The sequence below is a fragment of the Notolepis coatsorum genome (genome assembly GCF_963971535.1).
Source record: "Notolepis coatsorum genome assembly, chromosome: 1".
In the NCBI taxonomy this organism is placed as follows: Eukaryota; Metazoa; Chordata; class Actinopteri; order Aulopiformes; family Paralepididae; genus Notolepis; species Notolepis coatsorum.
Window position 1 is genome coordinate 75,905,320 of NC_140165.1, and position 25,508 is coordinate 75,930,827.

Here is a 25,508-nt window from a genome sequence, read left to right on the forward strand (position 1 = left end):
ATTGTGTATATAACGTTAGTAGCTAGCTAGCTTGCTAGCCAGCATTCCCGAAACTCCTAACATGCCCCGATTTAAAATGGTTCTCTCTTCTTTGTATATCTTTGTCCTCACAAACAAAGTATTCTGCCAAGGAACTTATGGACACGACAGCAGTAGTAGTAGTTATAAGTGTTTGAGCTTGTAACGTTAACATTAGTTAGCTATCGTGGTAGCCCCTTTCGTGACTGTAATGCACCGAGTGCTATCCGAGGGGCTACTATCTTATCAACATGCCGCGACGTGTAGCTTGCTAGCCGGCATGATGTGTGCAGTGCTTTGCCCCACAGGTCTGAGAAGAGGACCTGCACATTTTACTCGTTCCCCAAACTCTTTTACATGCCCCGATTTAAAATGGTTCACGACAGTAGACATAATGCTAACGTTAGCAGGGTAACGTTAGACAGAGCCATATAGCCAGCTTGGTACTATGACCCGCGACAGCCCACAGACCAGTAGCGCTGCTGTACTGAACAACAGGCTGCCTAATTGTTATGGTTTGTAACCGACCCCAATCGCACAACACAAGACAGGTATGAGAGTAAGCCAAAACAGGGCAAATATTTATTATAGAACAAAAAGCGGCACAGTCCCTTTAAGGGAGAACACAAAAACACTAGAGACAAGGAAATCTGGAAAATGCGGCACTGTGCCTTTAAGAGGCAAACAGAAATCTGGAAAATGCGGCACTGTGCCTTTAAGAGGCAAACAGGCTAAGGGACTAAGGCTAAGGGCCAGGGCTAAGGACCAGGGCTAAGTGTCAGGGCCAGGACCAGGGGCACTGGAGAGGGGGACAGGGACAGAGGCCCGGAGAGGCGGGCTGGAGACAGGGACAGAGAACAGGGTTAAGGCCTTGGACAGGGCGAGGGCCAGAGCTGCTTACAGGGATGAGGACAGGGTTCCGACGGCGGAGGCCTGGCACGGGAACAGGGGCCAGACGGCGGAGGCCTGGCACGGGGACAGGGGCCCGACGGCGGAGGCCTGGCACGGGGACAGGGGCCAGACGGCGGAGGCCTGGCACAGGGACAGGGGCCCGACGGCGGAGGCCTGGCACGGGGACAGGGGCCCGACGGCGGGGGCCTGGCACGGGGACAGGGGCCCGACAGCGGGGGCCGGGCACGGAGACAGGGGCCCGACAGCGGGGGCCGGGCACGGAGATCCTCCTCCTCCTCCTCGGATGCTTCAGACGGGCAGCGCAGAACAAAGGGGGTCCCAGGGGACCGGGATGGGAACACGCCGTCCTCCCGTGGAATACAAGGGAGCGACGACGAGCCTCACCCCACGAACGAGGATCACGAAGAGACGCCTTCCTCCCGTGGAATCGGGAGCGATGGCGTGCCGCCTTGACGTCTGGAGTGGGAACACTGGAAAACCTCCCGTAGAGAATTAGAGAGCGAAGACGGTGTCCCACTCCAGGCAAACGGCGACAGGTGGTGATGGCTGGGCCGTCGTCTCACGCCGGAGACGTGGCAGGTGATGGTGACGTACAGAATGGTAACGTACAGAACTCCATGAACACAGACACAGATACAGAACGACCCGACAAGGACTGGAATTGAGGTCCAGGTATATAAAGCCCTCAGGGGCGCTAATCACAAACTATGACAGCTGCGTGATGGTAATTGAACAAGAAAGTCCAAGGGTGGGGGCTGGTGAAGAGTAGAGGAGAGTAAATCATCGCAAGGGTGGGGGCTGGTGAAGGAGAGTAGAAGGCAGGGAGAAGTTCTCACAAGGGTGGGGGCTGGTGAAGAGTAGGAGGCAGGGAAAAGTTCTCACAAGGGTGGGGGCTGGTGAGGTGAGGAGACAGGGAAAAAAGGTCCAGGGAACAGGCGAATCCTCACAGTACCTCCCCCTCCATGGGAGCCACCGGGCGACCGAAAAAATCAGACAGCGGGGCAGGGGACAAGACTAAGCAACAAACCAAAAAAAATGGGCCATGCTAGCAGGGGAAGCTACACCTAAAGTGGGGCTAGCAGAGGGACTGGGCAGCTGCCAGAGCAATGCTAGCTACAGGGCCTATGCTAGCTGTACTGCTACAATAGCATAGAGGCTGCGCTAGCTGCCGGAGCTAGGCTAGCAGACATGGCTGGACTAGCAAAGGAGAACAAGCTAGCTGGAAGGACAGTCCTAGCTGTGGGGAACAGGGTAGCTAACAGGGGAGCTAACGAGGCTAACAGGGGAGCTAACAGGGGAGTCAACAGGGGAACTAACAGGGGAACTAACAGGGGAACTAACAGGGGAACTAGAGGGAGCTAGAGGGAACTAGAGGGAGCTAGAGTGGGTTAGAGGGAACTAGAGGGAACTAACGGGGGCTAACTCACATACACTGTCTGTGCTGGCTGGGGTCGTCGACTGGTCGGGTCGTACTGTTATGGTTTGTAACCGACCCCAATCGCACAACACAAGACAGGTATGAGAGTAAGCCAAAACAGGGCAAATATTTATTATAGAACAAAAAGCGGCACAGTCCCTTTAAGGGAGAACACAAAAACACTAGAGACAAGGAAATCTGGAAAATGCGGCACTGTGCCTTTAAGAGGCGAACAGGCTAAGGGACTAAGGCTAAGGGCCAGGGCTAAGGACCAGGGCTAAGTGTCAGGGCCAGGACCAGGGGCACTGGAGAGGGGGACATGGACAGAGGCCCGGAGAGGCGGGCTGGAGACAGGGACAGAGAACAGGGTTAAGGCCTTGGACAGGGCGAGGGCCAGAGCTGCTTACAGGGATGAGGACAGGGTTCCGACGGCGGAGGCCTGGCACGGGAACAGGGGCCCGACGGCAGAGGCCTGGCACGGGGACAGGGGCCCGACGGCGGAGGCCTGGCACGGGGACAGGGGCCCGACGGCGGAGGCCTGGCACGGGGACAGGGGCCCGACGGCGGAGGCCTGGCACGGGAACAGGGGCCCGACGGCGGGGGCCTGGCACGGGGACAGGGGCCCGACAGCGGGGGCCGGGCACGGAGACAGGGGCCCGACAGCGGGGGCCGGGCACGGAGATCCTCCTCCTCCTCCTCGGATGCTTCAGACGGGCAGCGCAGAACAAAGGGGGTCCCAGGGGACCGGGATGGGAACACGCCGTCCTCCCGTGGAATACTAGGGAGCGACGACGAGCCTCACCCCAGGAACGAGGATCACGAAGAGACGCCTTCCTCCCGTGGAATCGGGAGCGATGGCGTGCCGCCTTGACGTCTGGAGTGGGAACACTGGAAAACCTCCCGTAGAGAATTAGAGAGCGAAGACGGCGTCCCACTCCAGGCAAACGGCGACAGGTGGTGATGGCTGGGCCGTCGTCTCACGCCGGAGACGCGGCAGGTGATGGTGACGTACAGAATGGTAACGTACAGAACTCCATGAACACAGACACAGATACAGAACGACCCGACAAGGACTGGAAGGGAGGTCCAGGTATATAAAGCCCTCAGGGGCGCTAATCACAAACTATGACAGCTGCGTGATGGTTTTGGAATTGAACAAGAAAGTCCAAGGGTGGGGGCTGGTGAAGAGTAGAGGAGAGTAAATCATCGCAAGGGTGGGGGCTGGTGAAGGAGAGTAGAAGGCAGGGAAAAGTTCTCACAAGGGTGGGGGCTGGTGAAGAGTAGGAGGCAGGGAAAAGTTCTCACAAGGGTGGGGGCTGGTGAGGTGAGGAGACAGGGAAAAAAGGTCCAGGGAACAGGCGAATCCTCACACTAATGGTACATGTAGTTCTTTTTTTACGACATTAAAAACCTTATAACTACCTTGTTTCAACCAGATGTAGCTGGTCCATCAAAGTCTCTCCGACGATTAAACCCATTTGCGTCTTGTAAGGCGTCCATTTGGATCAAGGAAATAGCTTTCTACACTCGTCAAACTCCATTGTAGTGGATCAGAAGTAGGGGAAAGTTACCTGCAGTGACGTCACAGCCCTGATAGCGTCTGATAAGCTTTTTGATTGGCTCCATACATGCTATTCGTGCATGGACATTTTTTACCCTTTCTGGGTGGAATTTCTGGCGTCAAATGGAAAAAAATAAATAATGAAATTAGATACCAATGATGTAAACTACCCATAATTGAAGAGTAGGGTTTAACCTGCAAGTGGGCCTTTAAATGGCTGCATAAAGCAAGCATTTGTTGACTCTCATGTTGATAAGGTAGATTTAGAAGAGATAAAAATTATGCGATTAATTTTTAATTAATCGTGGGTTAACTATGGACAATCATGCGATTAATCAGATAAAATATTTTTATCGATTGACAGCCTTAGTCATTTCCCATTACAACCACTGATGGCAATCCTAGGCTACAACAGGGACACTTGAATTGGCATTTGAATTTCCAGAGGAAACCCACGTGCACGTTAGCCTAGCTTAGCACAATGAATGGAAGCGGACATGGCCGGTTAGCCTAGGCATTGTCCAACTAACACCTCTCCCAAAAGGCTAACCGGCACTGTCCGCTTCCATTCATTGTGCTAAGCTAGGCTAACGTGCAGCCAGATAGCTTTCTACTGAACGCACAGAGAGGAAACTGGTATCTCTCTTCTTGTCTCTCTCTGGAGAACACGATACGCTAATTTCCCAAAATGTTGGTGTGTTCCTTTAACCCCCGTTCACTGCAACGATACAGAAGGTTAAACCCTTCACTGCCACACGACAGAGGGTAAACCCTTTCACAACCACACTACAGAAGGTTAACCCTTTCACTACCACACTACAGACTGTTAACCGTCTGTAGTGTGGTAGTGAAAGGGTTAACCTTCTGTAGACATGGTAGTGAAAGAGTTAAGGCAGTTGAATTGCAGGGGAAACCATTCATGACAATAATACATACATGTATTAATAGTTACAGTAAGGTAGCCGTATAGTAATGTTGGTAATGCATGTGAGTAGCCTGTCGGTGCCACACGCAGTCGGCCTCCACGGTCATGTTCTGTAAATTGCCTAGATTAGTAGCCTGGAGGAAAGGGGGGTGTTTTTGTAACGGCGCTCTTTCATAAATATTTAGTTTCAATGCAGCTCCTGAGTTGGCCAGGTCTGAGTACCAGTGCCCTAGCTAGAGTAGGCTATCCATCATCCTTTATTATGCGTATAATAATAAGTGTATGTTTCACAACAAGAGTGTTTTCTACAGTATGGTTAAACGCTGCTCTTCTGTTTGCACTTTGCAGTTATAGCCTCTGTTTCCATCAAGAAGGGTGGAACCTCATGACCATGAGCTTGACCACTTTATCCGACACAAAAGGAAGATGGACTTAACTTAATGACCAGCACTGGTGGGCTAAACAATGTATTGATGGATAATGGAAGCTATTCGGGTGATGTTGTTGCTGGGAAGACTATACAGTCGGTCTGATGTTCATGGGCAGTGGCCTGGCTGAACGTGTGTGTGTGTGTGTGTGTGTGTGTGTGTGTGTGTGTGTGTGTGTGTGTGTGTGTGTGTGTGTGTGTGTGTGTGTGTGTGTGTGTGTGTGTGTGTGTGTGTGTGTGTGTGTGTGTGTGTGTGTGCGCGTGTGCGTGTGCGTGTGTGTGTGCGTGTGCGTGTGCGTGTGCGTGTGTGTGTGTGTGTGTGTGTGTGTGTGTGTGTGTGTGGTCCCAGTAGTCTGGTTGGGATGTGTCATGTGTTGTTGACACCTGTAATGTTAGAACGTTGTCATTTGTTCTCATTCGGGGATACAAACATAATGGTTATGTCATTGAGCCGTCAACCTCTGGTGAAACACAGACACAAACAATGTGTCCGTGTTTCTTTGCATGACATGCGCTCCCAAGTTGCCCACCTGTTACATCCACCAGCCCACCCTAATATAGCAGGCTCACAAAGCGGCCCTGACTCGCTGGCAGATATGCAATACTTTTTTTCAGATAATAAAGATTCTGTTTACAGATTTTGGCCCTTAAGCTGCAAGCTCCAATTCCCTGTAGGTCTATTTGAAAAGGATGTGGAGGTAAGGGTACTTATGATGATATCACAATGGCTTCAAGCGGAACCTCGTGATATCATCTGTTGTTATTGGAATTAATTAAATAGTGGTGGTAGTAAACGGAGTAGAGTATATTAATACCAATATGTGGTGGTAGTGAATATAGTAAGTAGAGTATATTAATACTAATAGTAAATGGTCAATACATGGCTGCATTTACATAGCGCTTTTATCCAAAGCGCTTTACAATTTGTTCCCCACATTTTACCCATTCACTCACACATTCACACACCGACGGCGGAGGCAACCATGCGAGGTGCCAACCTGCTCATCGGGAGCAATTCGGGGTTAAGTGTCTTGCTCAAGGACACTTCGACACGCTGCCTGGGAGGAGCAGGAATCGAATCGGGAACCTCCGGATTGCCAGACGACTGCTCTACCTCCTGAGCCACTGTTGCGGTAGTAGTGGTGGTAGTAAATAGAGTAGAGTGTGGGAAGTTGAAGGAAGAGGCGATACAATAATGCGCGTGACAGGTCCTTCAGTTACTTCCTACTTTATTCATTCACAGAATCACCACCGTACACACACCTACCACTCCCCTATATCTCCTCCCCTGTGACCCTTCAACTCTGGAGTGAGAGACTCCCTTAATGTGACACCACACAGGCCCCCCCCCCCGAACACCCAGAGTAGACATACCCTGCAACCCCAACCCATAAAAAAAAAAAACCAAAGTACTCAGCCCCTCGTAGGAGGCCTGACTACCCGACCATAACGACTGCGCTTAACAGTCAGGGGGGAAGGGGGAAGGGCACGAGCCGGCGAGGCTGGACTGGGGGAGAGTCCGGGGCTGCTGCCGGGGTAGAGGCAGACACGGGCCGCAAACTTGCGGCAGGAGTGGGGTTGGGTGGGCGGCCGCGCCGTCGGGGCTGAGCCAGTTCCACCGGCCCGTCCGGGGCCACGTGTGCAGGCTTCAAACGGTCCACCGATATCCGCTCCTGAAGCCCCCCTCTGCTCTTGGGTCCCGCTTCCAGGACCCGGAAGGGCCCATCGTACGGAGCCTGGAGTGGAGATCGGTGGGCATCGCGGCGGATGAACACGTACGGGGCTGACATCAAGTCCTTGGGGATGTAGGACAGGGGAAAGCAGTGATGTGCGGGCACGGGAGCGAAAGTGCTGGCGGCGTCTCGGATGGCCAAGTGATGAGTCGCAGCTGACCAGGGGGCTGTGGCACCTGGGAGGAACTCCCCAGGGACTCTCAGCGGCTGACCCAACACGAGCTCAGCCGAAGATGACTGCAGATCCTCCTTTGGGGCCGAGCGCAGGCCTAGCATGACCCACGGCAAACGGTCGACCCAATTACTGTCCGTAAGAGCTGCCCGGAGAGCAGCCTTCATAGTGCGGTGGAAACGCTCACAGAGACCATTTGCCTGCGGATTGTATGCCACGGTGTGGTGGAGTTTCACCCCCAAACTCTCCGCCACGGCGCTCCACAACTCTGACGTGAACTGGGGCCCTCTGTCCGAAGTTAGATCCGCAGGGGTACCGAAACGGGCCACCCTGGTGGAGATGAACGCCCGAGCCACGTCCGCCGATGTAGTGGATGACAGGGGCACAGCCTCCGGCCACCTGGTGGTCTTGTCCACCATGGTCAGTAGGTGAGTGAACCCCTGGGAGGGGGGCAGCGGGCCCACCAGGTCCACGTTAACGTGATCAAAACGTCTCTCCGGGATGAGAAATGGCCCCAGCGGGGCCTTAGTGTGCCGATGCACCTTGGCGCGCTGGCACGCTACACAAGAGGCAGCCCACCCCTTGACGTCCTTCCTGAGGCCCGGCCAGACGAACCTAGCCCCCACCAGCTTAACTTTTGTTTATTTGTTTATTGTTATTCGCACTTACAAATATACATTCTGGAATAAAATAAGTAAAAAGAAGAACAGTTAAAATGTGCAGGAAAGGTCAAAAAACCCAAGGGCTTATAAGTGACCTCCCCTCTTAAGCTTAACTGATGCCTTCACCCCCGGGTGCGACAAAGCATGTATATCATCGTAAGTGCGGCGGCGCCAGCCCGCGGGGACCATCGGGCGAGGTCGGCCTGTGGAGACATCGCAGAGGAGCGTGGCCTTACTGTCCTGGAACACCACATCCTCCAGTCCTGTCGTGGCCGTCCTGAATGCCTGGATGTCCATGTCCGTGCACTGGTCAACTGCCATGGCTGCGTAGTCCACACCCAGGTGTTGACCCGCACTCTGGAGAGGCAGTCAGCCACCAGGTTGTCCTTGCCCGCCACATGCTGCAGGTCCGTGGTGAATTCCGAAATGGCGGACAGTTGGCGCTGCTGCCGTGCCGACCATGGTTCCGTGGTCTTAGCCATGGCAAAGGTCAGAGGCTTGTGGTCCACGAAAGCGTTGAACTCCCGGCCCTCCAACAGGAACCTAAAATGACGCGTGGCGAGGAAAAGGGCCAGCAGCTCCCTGTCAAACGTGCTGTATTTCCTCTCGTTGTCCCGCAGTGTCCTGCTGAAAAAGGCCAGAGGCTGCCAGGCGCCGGCCACCCACTGATCACACACCGTCCCCACAACATAGTCCGAGGCATCGGTCGTGAGGGCTATTGGAGCGGCCGGGTATGGGTGTGCCAGCATAGTAGCGTTAGTGAGAGCAGCCTTAGCACTATCAAATGCCTGGACCCTTTCAGGGGACCAGTCCACCTCCTGATTGTCCTTCTTGCCCCTTAGTGCCTTGTACAGGGGGTGCATCAAGAGAGCCGCTCCTGGTATGAATCGGTTATAAAAATGTACCATACCGAGGAACTCCTGTAGGGGCTTGATGGTGCGAGGACGTGGGAAGGCAGTGATCGCCTCCACCTTGGTGGGCAGAGGCACAGCTCCCTGTGAAGAGATGTGATGGCCCAGGAAGTCTATGTCTGGCCGGCCGAACTGACACTTGGCTGGGTTCACAATCAGCCCATGTTCATTCAGCCGCTGAAACAGCTGTCGGAGGTGCAAACAATGCTCTTCAGCAGATGTGCTGGCCACCAGGATGTCGTCTAAATACACAAACAAAAATGACAACCCTTGCAGCACAAAGTCCATTAACCGCTGGAAGGTCTGCGCTGCCCCCTTGAGTCCGAAAGGCATCCTTAAAAACTTGAAAAGTCCAAACGGGGTAATAACGGCGGTCTTGGGCACGTCTCTGGGATAAACTGGCACCTGGTGGTAGCCCCGCACCAAATCCACCTTGGAGAAAATGGTGGTCCCGGCCAGGTGAACAGAAAAGTCCTGGATGTGCGGGACAGGGTAGCGGTCATGACCCGTGGAAATCTCCACACGGGCGCCACTTCCCATCAGCTTTCGGAACCATATGCAAAGGCGAGGCCCACGGGCTGTCGGAGCGCCGCACAATGCCGAGCTGCTCCATTGTGTCGAACTCCCCTTTAGCGATGGCCAGTTTAGCGGCATCAAGGCGGCGTGCGCGCGCGAAAACTGGCGGACCGGCCGTGGGGATATAATGCTCCACCCCATGTTTTGCGACCATAGCAGAAAACGTGGGCACAGTCAGAGCGGGGAAATCAGCGAGAAGCCGCTGGTACACGTCCCCTGTGGCGAGGATGTTGGCGAGGGCGAGCCCCCCCCCCCAGAGTGCAGGGGTAAGTGGCAAATGACACAGCGTCATTTAAGCGACGGTTCGCCACATCCACCAAAAGTCTATGAGCACATAAAAGATCCGCGCCCAGTATAGGCATCGACACAGAAGCAATTACAAAATCCCAATTAAAAGCATGTCGATTGAAACAAACAGTCACTGACCTGGTGCAGAAAGTGCGAATCGGAGTTCCATTGGCGGTGTCCAGCGGTGGGCCGTGACTGCCACTCAAGCCGTCCGCAGCTGAAGCTGGCAGGATACTCCGCTGGGCTCCCGAATCCACCAGCAAGCACCTACTGGACAACGTGTCCTCAATGAACAGCAGCCTTGTCGTGTCGCCAGCACTCACAGCTGCTAATGAGCGCCAGCTCTGGCATTTCCCTGGCCGGAAAAAGAGCAAGGCTGCTCACATCGCCTGGCTTTGGCACCATAACGCTAATGAAAAAAACAAAGTTCATTCTCCCTCCGGCGATCCGATACCGCAGCTCCCGTCATCTCCCTCGCCGGCAGCGCAGCGTTAACGTTAACGCTGTAGTGGCGGGTTGCCAGCAATATTCTGTCAGCCTCTTCTGCCATCCCCCGATAATCCTTGGCTCTCACGAGCGGCGAGCTGGCCAAGGCAGTGCGTACTGGAGGTGGAAGCTGACGCAGAAATAACTGTATAAATAAAAATGATGCGTCACCTGAGCCGAGCAACGCCAACATGTTCTCCATGAGCTTGGTTGGTTTACTGTCACCTAAACCGTTCAGTGACAACAGGCGCTCCGCCCGCTCCGTATCTGACAGCTGAAACAGCCGTAACAGTTGTTGTTTGAGAGCGGCGTATTTCCCCATGGCTGGTGAATCTCGCAAAAATCCCATGACGCGACGGGTGGTTTGTGCATCCAATGCAGCGACGACATGATAGTATTTCGTGTCGTCCACTGTGACACCTCGCACATGGAATTGAGCCTCGACATGTTGGAACCATGGGTCCTGGTCGTGCTGCCAAAACTCCAGCAGCTTGACAGACACCGCAGCTGCCACCGCAGCGGGCCGAACAGCGTTTTCTTCGTTATCACTCATAATAATAATAATAATCCAACGATCAGGGTCACCAATGTGGGAAGTTGAAGGAAGAGGCGATACAATAATGCGCGTGACAGGTCCTTCAGTTACTTCCTACTTTATTCATTTACAGAATCACCACCATACACACACCTACCACTCCCCTATATCTCCTCCCCTGTGACCCTTCAACTCTGGAGTGAGAAACTCCCTTAATGTGACACCACAAGAGTATATTAATACTAATAGTGGTGGTAGTAAATAGAGTAGAATATATTAATAGTTATAGGGGTGGTAGTAAATAGAGTAGAGTATATTAATACTAATAGTGGTGGTAGTAAATAGAGTAGAGTATATTAATACTAATAGTGGTGGTTGTGAATATAGTAGAGTATATTAATACTAATAGTGGTGGTAGTAAATAGAGTAGAGTATATTAATACTAATAGTGGTGGTTGTGAATAGAGTAGAGTATATTAATAGTTATAGGGGTGGTAGTAAATAGAGTAGAGTATATTAATACTAATAGTGGTGGTTGTGAATAGAGTAGAGTATATTAATAGTTATAGGGGTGGTAGTAAATAGAGTAGAGTATATTAATAGTAACAGTGGTGGTACTAAATAGAGTAGAGTATATTAATACTAATAGTGGTGGTACTAAATAGAGTAGAGTATATTAATAGTAACAGTGGTGGTAGTAAATAGTGGCGATCACAAGAGTAATAATAATACTAAATACAACTTTATTTGTATAGCACCTTTCATACAAAAATTGCAGCTCAAAGTGCTTCACAACAGAAAAAAGACAGGCACAAAATGAGCACATTATAAAGTGCAGACATATAAAATCAGAGTTTTTCACATTAGGATCTAACATCCCAACAGGCCACCTTGTTTAAGGTTTGATTCAGTAAAGAAATAGACAATAATAAAAATAGTAAGATAGAATAGACAGAGTAACATAGTGCAATAGTGCAGTGCAATACGTAGTAGAATAGAGTAGACATAAAATGAGCACATAAAGTGCAGACATTTGAAATCACAGTTTAAAGTATAGTAGAGTATACTTTTTTTTTATTTGTCCATTATTTGTTGTTCATTTAAACAGGGAAGCACCTTGATACTGATATCGCTTTCTCAAGGGCGACCGACCTCTGTACAATAGATATATAAAAACACATTGGACAAACAGGTACAGTTCAGACATTAATTCAGTGTAACATCGACAAAACATATCAAAGGAAACAAGGACAGGTGAACAGAATGAAATGTTCTCACTTCAAGGTCTCCTGTAGTTCATTCCATTTGCACAGAGATCCGCAGATCAAAGAGCAGAGATAATAGGGAGGTTTCATGGGCAGAAATATAGATAAATAAAATACAATGCATTATCCCTTCTCTCAGTTAAAGAAGATTTAACCCTTTCACTAACACACTACCAAATGGTTAACCCTTTCACTGCAACAATACAGTAGGTTAACCCTTTCACTGCCACATGACAAAGGGTTAACCTTTTCACAACCACACTACAGAAGGTTAACCTTTCACTACCCACACTACAGACGGTGAGTGAGAAATGTATCTCCAGTAATAAGTGGCGGCGTGCTAAGGTGGAGGGAGAGGCACGCACACCCCCATCCATATCAATTGATATGATATTGATAAGGTTGAGCGTGTCTCCAGCTTTAAGTCCCTGAGTGTCCACATCTCCGAGGACCTCTGTTGGACCCTCAGCACCTCCACACCGGCGTCTCTTTCTTCCTAAGGAGACTGAGGAAAGCCCATCTGCCCATCACTCACTCCAGGTAAATGCCAACTTCATTTAATTTTGTTGTACTCCGTATTTGTACTTCTGCAATGACAATAATGTAATATAAATATAATCTACAGAATGTCACCATAACCAGACACACTTGTTGGTTGTACAACGGTCTTCCTACTTCAAGAAGAACATTTGTCCCTTTGTCCTTTTAGAACCTTTAAGAAAAGTGTAAAAAATAAAATAAAAATGATCTAACCAAATAAATTATTTATACAATTCTACAATTCCAATAGGAGAACCCTGAAGTGTACGCATACTAATATTAGGAGTGTATTAATATTGTAGCGACCCTAGGGTTGGAGTCATTGGTCAGCCGGGCTGTCACTCTGCGCTCTACCAACCCGGGGCTGGCAGGTGATGCTGTTGGTCGCAAGAGCCTGGGGTTGGTGGAGGAGAGGGGGCAAGGGCTGAGGGTATAAGAGGGTGGTACACCTGAGGGTGCGCTCTCTTGGTTGGTGTATGGGAAGTAAGACGTCTCTGTGTGGGAATGGCGTCTCTCAGTGTCAGACTGTGAACAAGAGAGCGGAGCAACCTGGAACCAATGGTTGTCGTCGCTTGGTGCCTGACAGAGACCGGAGCAGCCGGTAAGCCAGGAACACTGGGGAGGTAAACACTAACACCAGAAAACAGGAGCCTCGGTGGATAAGAAAGCAAAGAACAAACCTACGTGAAACATGCACCAGCAGACAATGGACGAGCACAGAGAACAGGAAACAAGGAACTCAAACACACAGAGGAGCAAATGACAAACGAGACACACCTAGGGAAATTACAACTGGAGACACCTGGGAGGGGAAACAGACTAACAAAGAACTACAAGAAACTAAACGAGGAACTACACCTGAAGAACAAGATGAGGACACAAATACAAAGCACAGGGGCAAAACAAGAATAATACAAAGCCTAATACTAGCACGGGGGTGGTTCTGGGATTCTGGAAATAACCGTTTAGCCTTCCCCAATGTGTCGTGGGCCTACCCTAAAAAAAGCTACGACAAATATAGGAAGAATACCCCTAGAGTCCTAGAGTCTGTGAGAGCAGAGGCGGAAGATGACTCACAGGCAGATTACATGGTTACAGACAGGGTGTGAATGAGACATCAGCTCCCCTGAAAACATGATTTGTGAACATTTGGGGGGTCTCTAAAATACTGACAATAAATGCAATTTTTGCCATGCATTTCTATTTTTCTCAATTTTCAATTTTTCAATTCAATTTTCAATCATCGTGTATAATGCGTAAAATTACAAAATGTATGATTCATCATTGCACACTAATTCGCCGTAATAGATAGTGACATGCGTGCTATTCTTGCCATTACCATCGGAGCAGGCACAAATCAAACTTCACCCACGTTTTATCAGAAGAAAAAGGTAAGTTTTAAGGTAAGACCTGCTTTTCCTAATTACAGTAACGGTATTATTATCATTATTGCTAATTTATCAATTTTCTATGGTATGGTTATTGTGCGTTGGTTAGATGCGCAGCTGCGCTTGTCTCGTGTCTTTTAGTGTCGGATCAGAGGGGCTAATCTGAGCATGTGTAATTCAACATGTGCGTCTTCATCATGCATGCAGACCTGTGTGGACTATGTGTGGTTCTGTAACGTTACTCATCTACAGAGAGCGTCACAGTAAAGTCCTCGCGCAGCGCAGCCCCCCCCCCCCTCCCCAGGGAGTGAAGGATGGAAGAAGTGCTTGGTAGAGGGAGTGAAGGAAGGAAGAAGTGCTTGGTAGAGGGAGTGAAGGAAGGAAGAAGTGCTTGGTAGAGGGAGTGAAGGATGGAAGAAGTGCTTGGTAGAGGGAGTGAAGGAAGGAGGAAGTGCTTGGTAGAGGGAGTGAAGGAAGGAAGAAGTGCTTGGTAGAGGGAGTGAATGAAGGAAGAAGTGCTTGGTAGAGGGAGAGAAGGAAGGAAGAAGTGCTTGGTAGAGGGAGTGAAGGAAGGAAGAAGTGCTTGGTAGAGGGAGTGAAGGAAGGAAGAAGTGCTTGGTAGAGGGAGTGAAGGAAGGAAGAAGTGCTTGGTAGAGGGAGTGAAGGAAGGAAGAAGTGCTTGGTAGAGGGAGTGAAGGAAGGAAGAAGTGCTTGGTAGAGGGAGTGAAGGATGGAAGAAGTGGTTGGTAGAGGGAGTGAAGGAAGGAAGAAGTGCTTGGTAGAGGGAGTGAAGGAAGGAAGAAGTGCTTGGTAGAGAGAGAGAAGGATGGAAGAAGTGGTTGGTAGAGGGAGTGAAGGAAGAAGTGCTTGGTAGAGGGAGTGAAGGAAGGAAGAAGTGCTTGGTAGAGGGAGTGAAGGAAGGAAGAAGTGTTTGGTAGAGGGAGTGAAGGAAGAAGTGCTTGGTAGAGGGAGTGAAGGAAGGAAGAAGTGCTTGCTAGAGGGAGTGAAGGATGGAAGAAGTGGTTGGTAGAGGGAGTGAAGGAAGAAGTGCTTGGTAGAGGGAGTGAAGGATGGAAGAAGTGCTTGGTAGAGGGAGAGAAGGATGGAAGAAGTGGTTGGTAGAGGGAGTGAAGGAAGAAGTGCTTGGTAGAGGGAGAGACGGAAGGAAGAAGTGCTTGGTAGAGGGAGAGAAGGAAGGAAGAAGTGCTTGGTAGAGGGAGTGCAGGATGGAAGAAGTGCTTGGTAGAGGGAGTGAAGGAAGAAGTGCTTGGTAGAGGGAGTGAAGGAAGGAAGAAGTGCTTGGTAGAGGGAGTGAAGGATGGAAGAAGTGCTTGATAGAGGGAGTGAAGGAAGAAGTGCTTGGTAGAGGGAGTGAAGGAAGGAAGAAGTGCTTGGTAGAGGGAGTGAAGGATGGAAGAAGTGCTTGGTAGAGGGAGTGCAGGAAGGAAGAAGTGCTTGGTAGAGGGAGTGAAGGAAGGAAGAAGTGGTTGGTAGAGGGAGTGAAGGAAGAAGTGCTTGGTAGAGGGAGTGCAGGAAGGAAGAAGTGCTTGGTAGAGGGAGTGCAGGAAGGAAGAAGTGCTTGGTAGAGGGAGTGAAGGAAGGAAGAAGTGCTTGGTAGAGGGAGTGAAGGAAGGAAGAAGTGCTTGGTAGAGGGAGTGCAGGTTTGCCGAATTGATCAGTACGTCTTGAGTCAGTCAAGTCAGTCGGTTGAAGTCCAGCGACGGGTAAAAAATATTGCAGAATATCAGTAACCCTGTCACTGAGGAGGAGGATAAGCAATGTAGGAGGGCATGTAGATGGCACTGAGTTCAGCCTGCCAGTCAGAGAGAAGAGCTTTGAGCAAAAAGCTAGAGTTAAAGGAACACGCCAACCTTATTGGAAATTAGCTTACCGTCTTCTCCAGAGCGAGACGAGGAGATAGATACCAGTCTCCTCTCTGTGCGTTCAGTAGAAAGCTATCTGGCTGCTCGTTAGCCTAGCTTAGCACAATGAATGGAAGTGGACAGTGCCGGTTAGCCTAGGCATTGTCCAACTAACACCTCTCCCGAAGGCTAACCGGCACTGTCTGCTTCCATTCATTGTGCTAAACTAGACTAACGAGCAGCCAGATAGCTTTCTACTTTTTTTTTTGACCGGTGAGATATAATCACAAAAATAACGTCTGTATTTTTCGCAAAGAATATTTTCAGCAACTTTCACAGAGGCTGGTGTGAGCTGGGTAGCAGGGTTTCCGTTAGAAAAAATTGTTGCCGGCCTCAGTGTCCGGTATATTTCAATCTACCGGTCAAATGAGAGAAATTCCGGTCAGAGTTTATTGAGCTTAAAAACAATTGATAGGCAAAAGAATGACAACAAAACAAAAGAATGACATCATCAAGGCATGTAGATTTATAATATTTTTACTTAAAACTAGGCTACTTTTGCGTATAAAGTCATTATATTCCAAATAAAATAAGTCCCGAGACTCGTGCTGCTGCCGACTTTAAATCAAATAGGTGTCTGTGGGCAGTCGCCCGACATTAATAAACAACAGTCTGTTATAATCACATTTTTATGAGCTAACGAATTCCGTTATATTGGACATTTGTATTAATTATATCAAGCGAAGAACTGAGAAATTTGACAGAGAGAGACGGCAACATTATCGTGGGTTTGCGTGACGACTCTCTCTCTCTCCACCTCCCAATGACTTATTTGCGAGAGTATGTCGATGCAGAGCAGCAGATTCAGCTGTTATTGGCTCTTTTCTGGGGACCGCACAGCAGCGCCCCCCACCCAACATTGAATTGAAAATGGCTGAATTGGAGTACTGCTGGAGTACTGCATTGTGCTGCTGCTGCTCCGGCTCTGCAGCTTCACAAAAGTTTGCACACCCAGCACTAAGCTCTCGCTGACAACGTCATTGTCATTATTAGAAGCAACGATGAAACAAATGTAATGATTGTTTCGTTCATCGCATACAGTAGGCTATTTAATTTTAGCCTATTTTAATACAATTCAAATAATCAAATTGTGCTTAGACTCAGGGAATTATTTGCACCGGACATTAAGACCGGAGAGATTAAATATGTCGGACTTCAACAGATTTTGCCGGTCAAATACCGGTAATTACCGGCTAACGGAAACGCTGCTGGGTAGTGTCGTTTTATGAAATGTCTATTGAAAGCCCTGGGTCTCCTCTGTCTTAGAACTACAACTCTTTCATGACGCGTTATTCGCTTGTGTCTAATTCATCCGGTTTCCGCCGGGATGCACTGAGATACAGGGCCGGACTGGGGAAATAATTCATACCGGGAGATATAGCGCGAAATATAGCCCTTTCTTGTTACAAAGACTTAATTTCCTGCATTCTGGTGAATTTTAGTGCATGTGAATCACAAACTAATGAGCCAACAATTGCTTAGTACAATGTACTGTTATGAACCTCAAATAAAACTGTTGTGGCACTAGCAATGCTACTCTCTCCGCCTTCAAAAAGAAAAAAGCAAGAGCACAACATATTTTTCTATTTACCATAATACAGTTAACCACTCTCTCCACCTACTCAAACAGAGCAAGAGCACAATACCATATTCACTTTACTGATGCACTACCCATCAACAGTTAAAATATCCCTTTACACAAACATTAAATAACAGACCTTTCATTACAATACTATAATAACAGTAGCCACTACCAGAATAGTGACACATGTATCGCGTGTGGTGAGCACACGAATGCATGCACAACGAAGACAGAAGATTGCGTTGTCTCAATCATTTTAACTATAAAATTAGCTCTAAAGTATGAGCTCACTGACTGAAATTTCCAACAAAAAGCATCAATTGTCAAATAATATTGATCACATTAACTAGACTAGATGTTTTTGAGGAAATTTGAAAGGGAACTTAAACCTTGTGTCTGATCAGATTTCATTTATTTATTTATTTTTATCTTTTTTTGTATTGGAAGAATTAGTACATATTTACACATTTCAGTTATCAAAATTATACAACTTCCATTTCCTTCCCCATTCCTATCCCCTAATCCCACCCATCCCACCCAGTGAGGGCGACGACAAACATACATGTAAAAAATAAATAAAAAAAGAGATAAAATAAAAATAAAAAATAGAGACATTTAAATAATTAAACAAAAGTACAGATGTGGCAGACAAAGCTACGCAAAAGAAAAATGAAGTAAAATTAAAATAAAACAAAGAGATTTTTTTTTAAACATATATATATATATACCGTAATAATAATATATAATATAAGTGATACTCTCCATTTTAGTAGCGTAATTTCCAGATGGTAAAACAAATAAAATGGAAAGTAAATTTAACACCCTTAGCAGACCACCACAATGCCATCTCCCCAGCCACGCATGGGCTAGCAGTGTCATGAAGATAGATAGATAGGGGGAGGAGGGGGGTCATGGGGTCCCAAGTTTGGATGGAGTCATATGGGATTTGAAATGAGATAGGAAGGGCTGCCATGTTTTGTGGAAGATATCCGTGTGGCCTTGTGTAGTAAATCTGATTTTCTCTATATGTATAAGAGACATGACATCCCTCATCCAGTGTAAGTGTGAAGGGGGAGTGGCTGCCTTCCAGTTGAATAGGATGAGGCGTCTGGCAATGAGTGAGGCAAAGGCCATGGCATTGGATTGCCCAATAGATATTGCAGCGTTTTCCGGTGTCAAGCCATGGGTCAATATTCATAAAAAATATGTCTGAATAAGATTTAAAAATGGAAGTCCAGAAAGGGGCCAGTACTGGACAATGCCAAAACATATGAATAAGTGAGCCAGGGGCTTGGTGACACCGGTCGCATGTGGGATCCATGCCAGGATTTATCTTCGCCAGTCTAGTCTTTGACCAATATAGACGGTGGAGGAGCTTGAACTGTATCAGTGAATGGCGGGCACATATTGAAGAAGAGTGTATTCGGGCAAGAGCGTTTTCCCATTCTTTGTCTGTAAATTGATGATTTAGATCGGACTCCCAGTTTTGTCTTATAGCCAATACTGAGGAGGGTAGGGATAGGGATATGATGTTATATAGTTTAGATATTGAGCCTTTGATTACAACCTTCACCTCCAATATGCGATCGATCAAAGTTTTTGGGGGTGTATGGGGGAACTGGTCAAATTTGCTCTTAACAAAATCACGTATCTGTAGATATCTGAAAAAATTTGTTTTTGGTAAGTTAAACTTTAGGGACAGTTGTGTGAAAGACATAAATGAACTGTCTTGGTACAAATCATAAATGTTCAGAATGCCCTTCTTAAACCAGTTGCTGAATGTTTCATCCACCATAGAGGGAGGGAAAAGGACGTTTTTGTGGACAGGTGACGACTGTGACATGGCATGGAGACCAAAGTGTTTTCTGAACTGGGACCAGATCCGGAGGGAGTGTTGTACTAAGAGGTTGTTGGTATACTGGGCGGTTGTGACTGGGAGCGAAGAGCAGACTAAGGATTGCAAAGATGTTCTAGAACAAGATGCCCTTTCCATGTCCACCCATGCCGGTACCCACTGACAGAGTCCGTAGTGGGAGTAACTCCAGTAGAGAATGCTGTGAATATTTGCAGCCCAATAGTAGGCCAAGAAATTGGGTAGTGCGAAGCCTCCCTGCGATTTAGGCTTCTGGAGGGCCATTTTATTTATTCGGACTGGGCGTTTGTTCCAAATAAAATCTGATATTGCCTTGTCGAGGGCTTTGAAAAATGACTTTGGAATAAAGGTTGGAATATTTTGAAATAAGTACAGAAATTTCGGTAATGTGTTCATTTTCACAGTGTTCACTCTGCCAACAAGTGATAAAGGAAGTGATGACCATCTGATAAAATCCTGCTTGGTGCGCTCCAGTAGAGGGGTGAATTTGGACGCTATGAGATTAGAATGTTTGTGTTATCGTTATGCCAAGCTAACGGAAGCTGCTTGGGGAAAGCTTGAAGGGGAACCTAGAGGGGGGGATATTTCTAGCTAAGGAGTTTATGGGGAAAAGTTCACTCTTGTTTAAGTTTAATTTATAGCCAGAAAAAACACCAAACTCGTGTAGTATGTGAAGGACACGTGGAAGTGTGGCCGCTGGATCCGCGATATACAACAGGACATCGTCCGCATATAGCGAGATTCTTTGTTCCTGTCCATTTCTAATGATGCCTTGGACATGGCGTTCCTTGCGAAAGGAAATAGCTAGTGGCTCGATCGCTAGTGCAAATAGTAGCGGGGAGAGAGGGCAACCCTGTCTTGTACCGCGTTGTAGGGGGAAATATTCCGAAGTCACATCATTTGTTCGAACTGATGCCACTGGAGAGGAGTATAAAAGTTTGACCCAGGACACAAATTTCTCGCCGAAACCGAATTTCTGCAGAGTATAGAATAAATAGTCCCATTCAACCCGGTCAAAGGTCTTCTCTGCGTCTAGCGCAACAACGACCTCTGCAACGGGAGACTCGGTGGATGAGTAAATTATATTCATAAGGCGCCGCAGGTTGAAAAAAGCCATTCTATCCTTCACAAAGCCAGACTGGTCTGGATGGATAATACTTGGTATAATGGATTCCAGTCGTCGAGCGAGTACCTTTGCCAAGATCTTTGCTTCATTGTTAAGGAGAGAAATAGGACGATATGAGCCACAGTCTTTCGGGTCCTTATCTTTTTTTAAGAGGAGGGATATTGAGGCTTGATAGAGAGTCGGAGGAAGCGAGCAGGATTGAAATGATTCCTCAAACATTAAAGCCATAATGGGACATAACTAATAAAGCCTGTTGAATTTCATCAGCGCTAATGGGCTCTTCCAAAAGAGTCATTGAATCATTGTCTATGACTGGTATATCCAAATTTGCGAAGAAACTATTCATGAGAGAGGGGTCTTTAGGGGAATCAGAGGTATATAGTGAAGAATAAAATGTTTTGAATTGACCATTTATTTCCAATGGGTCCGTATAGATCTCTCCAGTGGCAGAGTTAATTTGCGTGATCAAGTTCTGAGCGGTGCGGTGTTTTAGCTGTAGTGCCAGCACTTTACTAGGTTTATCACCAAATTCAAAAAAGGACTGGCGTGATTTGAGTAGAAGCTGCTCAGCATGACTGGTGGAAAGGAGGTTAAATTCTGTCTGTAGAGTCACTCTTTCATTATAAAGTGAAGGTGTCGGAGAGACTGCGTATGAATAATCCAATTTAATAATTTGGTCTGAAAGTTCAGTGCGTCTGCTGTTGCGCAGTTTATTACGTCGAGCACAATTAGAAATAATTTCTCCATGGAGAAAAGCTTTAAGAGCTTCCCAAATGATGGACATAGACATGCCAGGGGTAGAATTTACCTCAATAAAAAATGTGATCTTAGTGGACAGGAACAACGAAAATTAAGTCTCCACGGCCTGAATGATGGACATTTGTCCGGGAAGGCTAGCTCTAAGATTATTGCTGCATGGTCTGAAATAACAATGCTATCGTAAGAGCAGGAACGCACTTGAGATAGAAATGTGTTGTCAATAAACAAATAATCAATTCGAGAATATGTATGATGAACTGGTGAAAAGAAAGAGTACTGTTTGGCGGTGGGGTGAAGGAAGCGCCAGACATCTGAAATACCGTATTGCTTCAGGAAGGACACTATGGCTCTAGCAGTCTGAGATTGTGGAGCTGGATTAGATGATGATCGATCTAAGGCTGGGTTAAGAGCACAATTAAAGTCACCTCCCATAATCAGTTGGTTAGAGTTCAGGTCGGGGAGTGAAGAGATACGTTTATTGATGAAATGCGTGTCACCAAAATTGGGAGCATATACGTTGACTAGGACTACCTTTGTGGAATAGAGAGTTCCTGAAACTATAATGAATCTGCCATTAGGGTCAGAGATCACATCAGATGGAGTAAATGGTGTGTTTTTGTTGATCAGAATGGCTGTTCCTCTGGCTTTGCTCTGAAAACCAGAGTGGAACACTTGACCTACCCAAGCTCTGTGTATTCGACGGTGATCTACTCGCCGAAGGTGAGTTTCTTGCAGAAAAGCGATGCCAACCCCAAGCTGCTGTAAGTGAGTAAGGATCCTAGTACGTTTCAAGGGGTTATTTACACCCTTCACATTCCAACTAATTATGTTAGTATTGCCCCCTGACCCCTTATTAGGATTAAACACTGGCATAAGAAAGTGAAAAGATATTCATGACATTTGAGATGGCAGAATGGTGGTCCAGGGTGCTTACAATTAAAATTTAAAAAAAGTCATAAGAATAGAAACAAAAAACAATAAACAAAAACAGACAAAAATATTCACTGTAAATATTAGCAATGAAAAACAAACAAACATAAAACGCCCTCTCACGTCCCCGTGGGGCGTGACTACTCACAGCCATAGTAACACTGACTGTGCCTAGCATTACAGCTAACCTTGTGCACCCTGTGCTCTAAACGAGCACCCCGTGAGAACTGTAATTCTTAATTACACATGGCAAGAACCAAAAAAGAAAAGAAAAAGGGAAGAAAGAAAAAATAATGAATAAATAAATAATTGCTCGACACGTGGCCATATATATGTAACTAGCTTGGTTAGACAAGGCAGGTTTCTAACAGTTTATACACCTAAACCCCTGTTTGGAATCTCATTGTAGTCCACCCCCTCAAGAGACAGGTACTGCCTATTTAGACCAGTAGAATGTAAGATATCTCTCTTTGGTTAGAGTTCTACACCAAATGTTTGGGCCATGGGGTATGTTGTTTTATAAGGGTGCATAGTGGCACCAAACCTGTCTTTTCCATATAACTAACACACACACACACACACATACATACACAGACACACACACACACACACACGGGGGCGGGGGCCAATTGATCACCGCCCTGACACACACATACACACACGCACTCACACACACTCACACACACACCCACCACGTATATAGCTATGGTTAACTTGAATAAGTATGACAAAGATAAATCGCAAGCCTGCAGCCAATTCGGCGCATATAATGTAGTGATACTAAATAATACGATATCACCAGGAGTGGGATATGGGCGAGTAAACCAGTCAGCTTGCACCCAACGTAGACTGAGACTGAAAGTTTAGCAATAGCCAGGCGGCTAGCTGTGGTAAGTGACGTAATCAAGTCAGCCACCAGTGACCCGGATGAAGATGAATATACATGTTAATCGCCAGCGGGATGACAGTCAGCTTGTATTTAACGAAAGAATAATAATAGTAACAAGTTGGCTTTAGCAAGTAATAATAATAGTAGTAATAGTAATAATGAATTCAACGTGAACTGAGTTAGACAACCGTCTATAGTAAGTGACGTAATCGAACCAACCCGGCAGTGACCCGGAAGAAAAAGAAATACAAAAAAAATTAAAAATGAATCGCCAGCGGGATGACAGTCAGCTTGTATTTAACGAAAGAATAATAATAGTAACAAGTTGGCTTTAGCAAGTAATAATAATAGTAGTAATAGTAATAATGAATTCAACGTGAACTGAGTTAGCCAACCGTCTATAGTAAGTGACGTAATCGAACCAACCCGGCAGTGACCCGGAAGAAAAAGAAATACAAAAAAAAAAAAAAAAAAATTAAAAATCGCCAGCGGGATGACAGTCAGCTTGTATTTAACGAAAGAATAATAATAGTAACAAGTTGGCTTTAGCAAGTAATAATAATAGTAGTAATAATGAATTCACCGTGAACTGAGTTAGCCAACCGTCTATAGTAAGTGACGTAATCGAACCAACCCGGCAGTGACCCGGAAGAAAAAGAACTACAAAAATAATAAAAAAACAAAAATAGGCGACATTCACCGGCAGGTTCACATTCAGCTTGTATTCGACGTAATAAAAATAGTAGTAACAAATGAGCTTTAGTAAATTAAGACTAGCCGGCCGGTTATAACGAGCAAGTTGGCCGCTGTACACAGCAATTGCATAGCGACAATCATACCGTGTTGTTACCCACATCAATTTCGTCAACAGTATATAATAGGAGCAATAACAGATTGTTTTTTATATAGTCTTCCATTACCTCCCAGATAATCTCAATGCAAAAAAATTACGAAAGGTGGTGGCTCCCCTGGTAGTAGATGAATGCGAATAAGATAAATCATAATGATAATAGTAGTAATAATAATAATAATAATAATAATAATAATAACGGTCTAGCTAGTTGCTAGGACCATGAGGATCGTTATCCGTCAGCCAAAATGTTCAAATCCACTTCAGCCGGGGGTGTGAGGGGAAAAACCCCTGAGTCCACTGATATGTATCATATCCAAGTGTTGTTAGTCCTTTAGTGTAAGCAGGATTTATCGTCAACAGTATGGTATATAATAGGAATAATAACGGATTGTTTTTTACATAGTGTTCCATTACCTCCTAGGTAATCCCAATACGAAAAAAATACGAAAAGTAGTGGCTCACCTGATAGTAGACAAATGCAAGTAAAATAAATCATAATAATAACGGTCTAGCTAGTTGCTAGGACTGTGAAGAACGTTACCGGTCAGCCAAAATGTTCCTTCAGATCCACTTCAGCCGGGGGTATGAGGGAAAAAACTGATGTGTATCATATCCAAGCGTTATTAGTCTTTTAGTGTAGGCAGGATTTTTTTCTTGTAGAAATCAGCTGCCAGCTCTGGAGAGTCAAATGTGTAGCCTTCCCCACCGAATGTCAGGCGCAGCTTAGCCGGGTAAAGCAAGCCGTATCTGATGTTGTGTTACGTTCTGGACACCGACCTCGGTCGGTGACCACCCACATTCCTGGCATATGTCACTGGGCTTGTCACCTGTCATTTCCCTGTCAATTAGTGCTGTCACTTAGGGGTGGTTCCTGATTGGCTGTCACGGGGGTGTGTGTGGAATGTTGGTATTTGGTCTCTATTTAACATACCTCTCTTCTGCTTGTCCATTGTCAGGTCTTCACTAATTGCGTTCGGGGATAACGCGGACGGTTCTACTGTGGACCTCCAATAAGCTCCCATTTACCTTATCTTACACTTGTGCTTTTAGCACTTGTTCTCTCTTAGAATTTACTCTGTGTTCTTACTATTAAAGTCGAACCTGTTCAAGAGTAAACACTCTCTGTCTCTGTGATTGCCTTCAACCATTGGAATTCACCTACCTGCATTCTGACAGAAGACCTGACCATCAGAATTCCATGGAGGCCATCATGGAGATGCTCCGGACGCAGGGAGCAGCCCAGACACGGATGGAGGAACATCAGCAGCTGGTCAGCGCCGAGTTAATCCGACTCAATGGGGTCGTCGGATCATCCCAAGCGGTGGCGCAGTCGGCGTTGGCCACAGCTCGACAAGCCCAAGAAGGAGTGGCTGGTGTGCAGTCAGCGGCGGGGGAAGCAGCGCTCCATGCAGAGGAAAGTCGGGGGGGGTTCGGGGTCCAGGAGCGGTCCCGCGAACCACATCTGCAGGCGCCCGCTCGCTATGACGGATCACCGGATGGTTGTCGGGAATTCATCACCCAGTGTCTACTCGTTTTCCGGCTGCAACCACGATCATTTCCATCGGAGACAGCGCAGGTAGCGTATATTATCACACTGCTCACCGGCGAAGCTCTCTCCTGGGCTACGGCGGAATTAGAGGCAGGGGCGATAATCTGCGACAGTCTGGACGCCTTTACCCGGGAATTGAGAAGAGTATTCGATACTTCCCGGGTACTCTCGATCTTCGAGGCTGGTGGTCGCCTTCTCGACTGCCGGCA